Here is a 10880-nt window from a genome sequence, read left to right on the forward strand (position 1 = left end):
TAAAAAAAAAAAAGCTGAATGAAATTTGAATGAATGCAACTACTACTACTAGTAGTAATAATAATAATAATCCCAAGGGAGGTAACCCAGCCCCAGATTTACAAGGATGATGAGTACTCACTTACAAGTGATAACAGCTGATTAGTAAATGATAACCAAGCTACAATCTACAGACCAAGAGAGGTCAGATAAAGAGACAAATGGTTCTCCCTGGGAAGGATAAATGGAACAGATTGTGCAGGTGGACTGGGCAGGTGTGGTGGAAACCAGAGTGAGAGAGGTCAGGTTGTAAGGGAGAGGGGATGGACAGAAAAAGTGCAGGAAAGAGGACTGGAATTGGGAGCATTTGGTGGGGACACTAGTGTGGAAAGCTAGAACGATGGAAACTACCTGAAAGGTAGGGTGACCTAGTGAATCTCCTACTAAGGAAGGATATAGAGTCTCATCTGGCCTTTTCTTGTGGCCACGCAAGGTTTCCTATGGTGGAAGTGTGTTGTATTCAGTTGAATTGCTGGTCAAGAAGGAGTCATGGCGAGACCTCTCAAACAAATTAGGTTGAATCTAAAACAGAAGATTGCTCTCCAAAAACTGACAGTGGGGCCCCATTGCCAAAGATAGCATCCATACAGCTCATTGAACATGGAGATGTTGAGCTGCTGCCTATAGGGAGCCTTTACCTCTATGTTCTTGTCTCTAGTGTGGGAAGGTATTCTGCAAGCTACTGAAAGAGAACAAAACTTTTGACCAACAATCTGTCCACCCTGTAATAAGTGCTAGGGCAATGGTGGCACAGACCTTGTGGGAGTAACCAATATTAGATTTAACTTGAGGCTTACTCCATGAGAGGAAGCCCATGCTTGACAGTGTTTGGATGGCCAGGAACCAAAGATTAGCTAGCCCAGAGGCCTAAGATGAGTGTCTTGTCCAGTCATCATCAGAGAGGCTTCTCTCAGAAGTGAATGTAGAGGCCCAAAGTCAGCCAGTATGCAGAGAGATAGTCTTAACTGGAGCTCTCCATTAGGTCTCTACCCCCAAAGACTGTGAAATCCCATTGTAAAGGAAGAGGAAAGATTGTAGGAGTCAGAGATGGAGGACACGAGGAGAACAGGGCCCACTGTAGCAACCAAGCAGGACTCATGCAGGCTCACAGAGACTGAAACAGCAAGCGTGGGCCTACGTGAGCCTGCACCAAGTCCTCTGCATGTATGCTGCGGCTTTCAGCTTGAAGCTTTTGTGGGGCTCCTTACTGTGGGAGTGGGCCTGTCTCTCTGACTCTTTTGCCTGTTCATGGGATTGCTTTCCTCCTGTTGGTTGCTCTGTCCAGCTTTGGTGTGAGGGCTCTTGGCTCATCTTATCGTGTTTTGCTTTGTCATGTTTGGTTTGCTGTCTCTTGGTGCCCTGCCCTTTTCTGATGGAAGACAACAGAGAAGTAGATCTGGGCAATGGGGTGTGGATCTGGGAGAAAGAAGTGGAGAGGGGGAAACTATGGTTGTAATGTATTATATAAAAGAAGTATCTAATACGTGTGTGTGTGTGTGTGTGTGTGTGTGTGTGTGTGTGTGTGTGTCAGCGTGTGGGTGTCTCTCTGTGTGTATAAATATATATACACACAGACACACACACATATAAGTTTGGAAGTGTTCCTTCTATTTCTCCATTGCGGAATGATTTGAGGAACACTGGTTGTAGTTCTGCTTTGAAAATCTGGTCGAATTTGGCTGTGTCCACCTGGATGTTGTCGTCTTCTCTGATAGTCGACTTGTTCACGGAGCTGCCTCAACCTCTTTGCTTGTAACACAGCTGTTTAAATCACTGCTTTACCTATTACTTTTAGATTTTTCCACTGTAGTGAAATATAGGTTTTTGAAGTATACCCTAATGATGTTCTGAATTTCTTTGACACCCTGACAGGGTCCTGTCCCATGGTATAATTGGTGTGAGGTCTGAGGAAGGGCAGATGCAGAGATAAGCAGCCGAGACAGGAAGAAGAAAAGGGGCCTACTTGGCAGCAGGCAGTACGAGTTCCTGCGGAGAGCATTGTACATTCTCCTCTTTGCACAAATGGGTCCAGTGGAAATAATATGCTCATTTGCTCAGAAAACACAATCCCAATACTTACATTAACTTATAAGAAAATAGCAAAACTGGCCTCCGCGAGCAAGATGGCCGCTCCCGAGACGGAGGCCGAGAGGCGCGGGCACTGAGTCCGGACCCGCGTGCCCTCCTCCCAGCCTGGCCCGAACAAAGACCTCGCGCTTCTAGCCAACAAGTCCTCATGGGTCATTCTCTCTGTGCTCACGAGGCCGTTCCAACAGAGCCTTAGCTGGCCCAGAGAGAGAACTCTGGCAGTTCGCTGCTCGGAGCTGGAACCTCGGGGACGACTGCTGCAACAGGTGCGACCCTGCCCGCCCCATGCTAGCAGGTGCGCGGAGGCGTGGCCTCCCCCGGGGCGGCCACCTCTGCTGGTTGCTGTGCGCTTTCACTGAACCTAAAGCTCTGCGAAGCAGAGGCTCCGGTGCGCGAGGAGAAGCTGTCGGTGAGCACTTGGACTTCACCGTGTTGGCTGGTGGAAGAGTTTGTGGTGACCAAAGAGTGTGCTCCGTGTTCCAACTTCCAGATTAAAAGCACGCCCGAGTGTGGTTCTACGGGGTACATGGAGAAAATCACTTGCAGCCCATCTAAAAGGGATGAATTCAGAAGCTGCCGTTCAGCTCTGAGGGAACGACACTTATTTTGGAAGTTTGAAGGCACTGTGGTGGCTGTGGCTTTAGTCTTCGCTTGCCTCGTCATCATCCGTCAGCGACAACTGGACCGAAAGGCTCTTGAAAAAGTCCGGAAGCAAATTGAGTCCATATAGCTGAATTCTCCTGTATGATGCCAGATCTTACAGACTGTACATCAAGCAGAGAAAGCTCAGTGGGCTAATCTGTACTCTTAAACCTTGTGGTAGTGGCACCTTTCCCTGACTTCCTCTTCCAGACCGCTAATGGGCACAATAAAAAGTAAGATAGAGCTGGGCTTGGTGACACACACTTGTAATCCTAGCACTTGAGAGAGAGTGTCAGGAGGACCCTTGGCAAATTTGTTGGCAGGCTAGGCTGAGCTACATAGTAAGACTGTCTTTTTAAAAAGTAATAAAGGAGTAAACCAGAAAAAAGAAAATAGCAAAACTAAAAGGGTGAAAAAGGAAACTATTGGTTCTTTGTCACCGATTTTGCCATACTTTATAATGTTTGTTGGGCAATCATACCTCAATAAAGAGGGGGGAAAAAAGGACAGAAATACTTTATTTTATTTTATTTTTATTAGTTTTTATATTAATCACAGGTTATTTACTTTGTATCCCAGCCGTAGCCTCCTCCCTCATTCCCTCGAATGAAATACTTTCAAAGTTCCAATGTTAAACAATGTTTCTGTTTGTTTTTACATATTAGTGTGTATTAGTTTATCTAGCTATGCATGTTCTTTTTAATCTATCTTTTTTCCCCTAAACTTCCATAAAAACGAACTCCAAATGAACCAAAATCTTCAGTGTAAAACTGTAACTTCTAAGAGAAAGTAGGAAGAAAATCACAGCATAGTAGCCTAGGTAAAGATTGCCTAAATAGATGTAGATCCGGAAACACAAGCAACAATTGACAAATGAGATGTCATAAAACTATAGGGTTTTGTACAGCAACGGAAACAGTCAATGGAGTGAAGAGTCAGTTATAAAATGGGAGAAAATATGAATATCTATACATATAACAGAGCATTGGTAACCAGAATACTTAAGAACCCCCCAAACAAAGCATAGTGATATATATTAGATCAGCAAATTTTAGAATTTTGATTTTTTGGTTGATAGAAAGAAGAGTTAACTTTGATTGTAGAGATCAATCCACAGCATTTGTTTTGTTTTTTTTCTCAATATTGAAACTTCAATCTTTAAAATTTGAAAGGTACGACAGAGGGCACAGCTCAGTGGGTTACGAGCTACTGTGCAAGCTCATATGCCCACAACATACAGAAACCCAAACACGGTGGCATCTGTAATCCAAGCATTTCCTCAGTGAGATGCAAGACAGAGACAGGGATAACACTGGAAGCCTATGGGCCAGTTAGCTTGGCGTTTACAGCGAGATTGTCTCTAACAAGGTAGAAGGTGAGTCTGACTCCACGAAAGGGTAAGGAATTCTTGGTTGGAATGCTGCGGGAGGCCAAACCAGAAAGCAGCTGCAGCGGGATCTTTCTTGGAGTGGAAACTTGTGTAGCTAACTCCTCAGGAGCTCCAGGCTGTGCTGACTAGAAGACAGTTACTCTCTCCTTCCCACTGCCCTGGACTTGCTTCATAGACCAGGCTGGCCTTGAACTCACAGAGATCCACCTGCCTCTGCCCACCTGGGTGCTGCAATTACAGGCGTGCACCACCACCCTTTCAACGTCACATTCTTCCTCCACTAGGGAGAATTGCATGATCAAGGACCCAAGAGACACTATGAGATGGAGTCACAGTACAGAACACATTGTTTTCCAGTCCCGTTCTGAATTCCATTCCTGCACCGTATGGAGGCACTAAATTTCTGGATATATGGATATATATTATAACATTTACTTTTCCTAGTTAATCAATCAAGTATCAAAACATCTAAAGGTGAACTCCACACTCTCCTCATGCAATGCGGTCAGTATTTCTTTTATCAAGAGGCATTGGTTCATTTTCAGCTCTCTTCTGCTACAAAGGCGTCTGAATATTCTTAGGTGCTTGTCATCATCGGAAAGAAGAGAAAGAAGGATGACTGTGCCAAAAGGAGTAAAATAGCATCACTTAAATAATTCACCTTTGTGTCACGTAACCACACTAGCACTAAAGAAAACACAGAGAACAAAGCGCTGGGTGACACTTCTACAGACTGGTGAGAATTTAATCTCAGATTTCAGTAAAAGCCTTTTATCTTCTCCCACACTTCCTTCCTTTCCCCCAACTGACCCAATTTAATGCTCCACAATCAGGTCTACTCGGTGGGAAATATAGACAGCAGAAAAATAGATTACTGTTCTTTCAAATGGAGAGAGGAAGGCGGGAGCCCAAAGTTGAAGACTTTGGAGAAATGATTTTAAAGTTAAAATAAAAAAAGGACACTAGCGGATGTTACAAAGAAAGAACAGGTCATTGGGTTTTCTTTGCAGATCAAAGGAGACAATATTTGTAATCTGTTCTGTGGTGTTTGCATACACACGTGCTTTAAGGAGTTACTTGTACTACGCTAAAGAGAACCAGCCTAAACTGAGGACATACTATGCGCCCATCATTTCTTTAGCATTGCAAATGTTTTAAGATTAATGATCATCGAAAGCCCATACCCCCACGTTTTTGCAGATTCTAGGTAGAAGTGAGAAGCTCTAGTTCAAGCACCTTGCCCACAGCCAGCGTGGACAGCATGCAGCTCCAACTATGTAGTTCCTTCACTCTATTTCCTCACTTGATCATAAACTTCTGTTTCTTAAAAACTGCCCACAGACCATGACCCTCAGCATTAAATAGAGCTGTTGTTAAAAAAAAAAAAAAAAAAAAAAGCAAACTCCTGACATCTATTCTAGACCAATGGGATTTGATCAGAACCAAACACTGCATTTTCACAAAGTTTCTATGTGTACTTAAAACATGTGTAATATACATTATCTATATTTAAAGCAGTTGAGACACACAGTACAGAGCAGATCTCACAAGCAAGCACTGAAGCCAGCCTGAGGGTTAGACTCCTAGGCCATTCAGTAGCTCTATCATTAAGTGTCCTGGTCTCTCTGTGCCTCAGTTTCCACAGACGTCTCTGTCTTTTCTTAATTCTAGGTCTGAAAAATCACCATTTTATTATTCATACTCAAGGGGAGGACAACAGGATAAATGATCCAAAGGACAGGCAGTACAGAAAATGACTGCTATACTTTGAAAGCAGTTTTTAATCTCAATATTAACATGATTTCATAATAGAAATTTATCAAAATAAGTAATAACTAAAACAGCAAACAATAGGAAGCTGTGAAGAGCTTCACTTTGAAAAAAATGAGACAGCCTAGTGTGCTGGCTTTCACCATCTCTAAAACATAAAATTCCTTTCTTTGTCCCCACTCAGCTTTTTTTGCAGTCTACACTATGTTGGACAGTGTTTCTCTCTTAAGTGGACACACATTTATCCCTTTGCTGCTGTAGAACTTCTGGAAAAATTGAGGTGAAAGAAAGAAAAAGTGATGGAAAATGAAACAGATAGGAACTCAAAAGAATATTTGGGTGGCAAATTACTTCACCGTACACAAAAACACAAAGTTTAAAGACCCTATTAAGCCAATACTTATCTAAAATCTATTTAGCTATAATAAAATTATAGACAAGATTTATCATAAAACAATCATAAGATAATCATCCCAGACAGAAGGGAGGTCATGTCAAGTAGCTAAATCGTATCCTTCTTAACAACTAAAAACCTTGAACTAGATTATGACTGTGTGGGGTAAAATATGCATATCTAATGTTGGAGGAAAAAAACTCACTCTATAATGTATATAATGAAACCTAATTACCTAAGCACACAAACATAGCAACTTCACATACCTATTCTAAACAGTGTGCTTGTGTGTGTGTGTGTGTGTGTGTGTGTGTGTATGTGTGTGAAAAACAACAAGTGTTAAAAAAAAAAGGCCATAAATTTAAAATAAGAGCAAGAAAGGGTATATGGGATATAGAGGAGAAAAGGGAAGGGAAATAATGCAATTTGTTAAATATAAAAAAAATAAACAAAAGAAATGTTTATTTAATAAACATCAAAGGCTACCAAGATGGATCAGTAGGTAAAGGCTCTTGCTGCTAACCCTAATGACCTGTGTTTCCTCACCAGGACTGACCTGGTGGAAGGACAGAAATGACTCCTTCAAGTTGTCTTCTGGCCTCTGTGCTCATGCTATGACATGGTCATATTATGGTGCACACACACACACACACACACACACACACAGGTAAATAAGAGATATCACACATGAACTCTATCTTGGTAGATTTGCAAAAGGTGCTCCTAGAAAACTCTAAGAATTTTCAGATTTCCCAACACTACACAGCTCTTCCACAGCGCTGTTAATTTTGTAATAATTAAAACGAAACAGCAAAACCTTGACAGAACGGGACATGCGAGTGATGAGACATGCTTCTCTGCCTGCTGAAAGAGTCGGCCGGCTTGAGCACACTGGAAAATGTGTCTCACATGTCTCCCTCGGTTCCCGAGGGGGCAGAGATCTTGGTTTCATTCTCTTTGAAGCCAGTGGCTGGTACACACAGATTAAAAATAAAAAATGGGTAGAAAACACTGAAAATGGTTAAACTGGCAATTAAGTTGGTAAATGAATATTGTACATCTGAGATTTTGTAACTGTTCTGCATTCTTTACATGCTGCTACAGACAAATAGCATCTTCCTTCTTCACTAACTTAATTCTAGGTAAGCTGTAAGAAAAATTAGAAAAGAACGTGATTTAGTTGGTTTAAGAGTGACTATCCAGAGCTGAACATGAAAGTTCACTGTGTGTAATTCTGGTTTGGTCTGGTTTGGTTTGGTTTGAAAACTAATGTCATTCTATGTTTCCTAGCATGAATGAATCCATGCTTGTATGCCCTTCTTTACATTGAACCTAGTTCAAAACCTCCTTCAAAAACAATGACATCTCATAAATCTCATCAAACGCTGGCTTCAATTTCTCAAAAACCAGCAAAAGCTGTTGTTTCGGAGTCAGTGTGTTGAGATGTGTTATATTGGGCCTGGTTGTCTTTAGGTGTGACGGTGATGACTCTGAAGATGACTACCCATCAGCAGACACTCTCAGCATCCCTCTGAGCTAAACAACTGGGGGAAATTAGAAAAAGAAACTGAAAAAACAAACACAGCAGAATGGTGATTATAGCCTCTCTCTGTCGCTATCTTTCTCTGTCTCTATGTCTTTCTGCATGTGTATTCTCTGTGTTCTCTCTCTCTCTCTCTCTCTGTCTCTCTCTCTCTGTGTATGTGTGTGTGTGTGTGTGTGTGTGTGTGTGTGTGTGTGTGTGTTGCCCAAGTGTCTTTTGTTCATCCTATTTTCTTCTCAGTTCTTAGCTGATCTTTTCTCGCTTAGACAAAAGAAACAGTCCCATGGTCAAGGAAACTCATGACAATTAAATCCTCTGTCCACCCCAGGCCTCTAATACCAAGAGCGAAGCCCTCCATTAAGCAGCATGAAGTTAGATGCACAGCTCTGGACTAGCCTGACTTGGAACAGGAGGCAGCATTTCCTAACCTAGTCCTGTTTTGCCATGTGGAAGCTGCCTTCACTTCCATTATTCAGAACACATTCTAAACATAATAATAAAAATAGGCGAGTCTCAACTGACAGAAAGTGCAGCATGTTTTCAGGCTGAACGCTGGCAGTTCTTGAGGATACATAGTTAATGAAACACTATCATTTGCCTAAAATGCACTTTGTTTTTGTGCTGAAAGATTTCATTTCAGGCTTATTTATGTGTGGCCTGATCGAACCACTTTGTAATGTCATCCTAGGTGTGAGATGGTTCTGGAATGCAAATGAGAGCAGGTGGGGGCAGGGAAGGTAGGGCTGAGCCCTGCATCAAAACCTGTGGCTTGACAAACTTCACCTCCCACTCAACAAAGACACCTGCTGAAGAAATCACCCCAAAGGCCTGAGGGGCATGGCTTGGAGATGAACCTTATATTCTGACTTAATTCAGATGCTGGTAAGTCAAAGCAAAGCTGGACCCAGGGCATTAACAGAGCATTTGGTACAGTGACTCTACTTACTTGGTTAGTGTTTAGAAAATTCCCTCCTGAAGGTGATGCTAAAGTGAGCATGTTTCAAACTACAGCTCAAGCCTGGATTCACTCAGCATTTCACACTCCTCTTCCTCATCCTCCTCCTGGAGCAGTTTCTAAATAATATTGAGATTAAATATGACTACTGAATTTGTCACAGGTATGTACTGGATGATGATGAAGCTTCAATGCAATTTTTTAAGAATAGAATGCCACAGCAAATGCAGTTTTGTTGAACATACTTTCCTGTTTGGCCATTGAAGCATCCCTGTTGAAGTTTTATTATGGCTGCTGAACAAGTACACAGACTAAGGCTGAATGAAAAGGAATCCGAAGCTCCCAGTTTACAGTTTATGATTGGGTTGGAAAGCTTGCAGATAGGGCTCTAGCCAGGAGCTGTTATCTTTATTGTGCAGAATGACTGAGTTCAACTTCTGGATCACTGAGTTGGGACCAGGCTTTTACACAAAAGCAAATGGTACTGTGGGTGTGGAGAAAAGCTTAGCTGTTAGAAGTGAAGCAACGGACAGGTAGGGAAAGGGAGGCCTGCCAACTGATGCAGATAATGGGGACAGATAAGCCTTAGATCATAAATCAGCTCTCAGCTACCACCCATGGCTTTGAAAGGGCACCGTTGTTTCTTCCCGTACCACCAGCTCATTAATACCAGTCGGCAGTCATTACAGGTGGTACAAGAGAGAAGATAATTTACATATTAAGTAGTTAATCGTGGATTCCACCTCATTTCAATTCTCAAAGGCATGCCTTTCTAAAACGTTTCAAGGGCACAGTTCAGGTTCATGTCGTTACATTAACGTTTTCTTCTGTCTATAAAAAGGATGCTTGTTAAAAGTTATGACTTCAGTGCAATTGCACGGGCTGTTTCAACTGTGTGAACCTGTGGCCCATTGTCTGAAACGGAGGTGGGAACTTTTCCAACATGAATGATTATTTCCACTGACATCCTGGTGAAGTTAATGGACACCATTTACATAGAGGATCACATTGGAGAGTTCTCAGTATAGATGGGTATGAATAATATTAACTTTTGTAATGCAAAACCATAAAATCAATTAATTTTACTATAACCATAAATAAATTTATATTAATAAAATTTTCTGTTTTGAAAATTTTATGGCTATTTGAATGGCTAAGTAACATTGCAAGCCTCAGGTGTTTCTGCTATCATTTGTCATAAACAGCTGTGGCTGCCAGCAGAGTGGAAAAAGCCCAACTTGAAGAAGAATCCATTGATAAACATAAACATAACATGGCTTTGTTACACAGTTTGCTGTGGGCGTGTTAGATCTCATGTGTAGATAAATGTTCCTCTTAAAAAAGAAAGTTCCAAGAGTAAACATTTTCCCACACAGAATAGAATGCCTGGGGATAGTGTTCTCTGTGGGAGGAATCAGTTCAGCCGATCCTCCCTTGCCATTAAAGGCGGATTTATCCTACCATTTGCAAGACACTGCATCTAATAAAAATATGGCATGAGAGTGACATTTGGGAGCCCTGAGGAGAACCTTACTGAAGGACTGCCAAATACATTTATCTTTCTCATTACTAAAGTAATACATCGCTTTGAAATAATACATTATCCAGGCTCATGAAAATTGGAGGAACATACTTATGATTCTAAAACAGGACCATCTTGCTTTCAATCTGTTCTTTCCAGTAATCTCTGGCCCACTTGTTTACCTCAGTGAGCAACACTGAGGAACTTTTCAGATAACTGGTGGATTTTCCACACATGTAACTGATTTTTTTTGTTTTGTTTTGTTTTGTTTTGTTTTCATCAAGAGACTAATGAATGATGAATCCTGGGTAAGTATTACCAGCAAACCATATAAGAGAGAATTCTCCAAACACTTTCAGTTATTATCTGTAATCTTATCAATCTACTGTTTTCCAAATCTGAAATGACAATAAAAGGTAGTACATGAATATATACTAAAAACATATTTGGCTACTATCTCAGCATCACAATTCTGTTTCTGCATCCATTTGCAAAAGAAAGGCTTCCTGGGTCTCTCTTAATCCTTGCATTTTGGTT

General features: G+C 41.5%; 1 pseudogene; it reads left to right on the plus strand.

Annotated features, from left to right (window-relative positions):
• The first annotated feature begins 2190 nt into the window (after positions 1–2190).
• Positions 2191–2978, plus strand: LOC129683417 (protein JTB-like; annotated as a pseudogene).
• Positions 2979–10880: the final 7902 nt, after the last annotated feature.

This window comes from Psammomys obesus, unplaced genomic scaffold (genome assembly GCF_907164565.1).
Source record: "Psammomys obesus unplaced genomic scaffold, mPsaObe1.curated_primary_1811, whole genome shotgun sequence".
Lineage (NCBI taxonomy): Eukaryota > Metazoa > Chordata > Mammalia > Rodentia > Muridae > Psammomys > Psammomys obesus.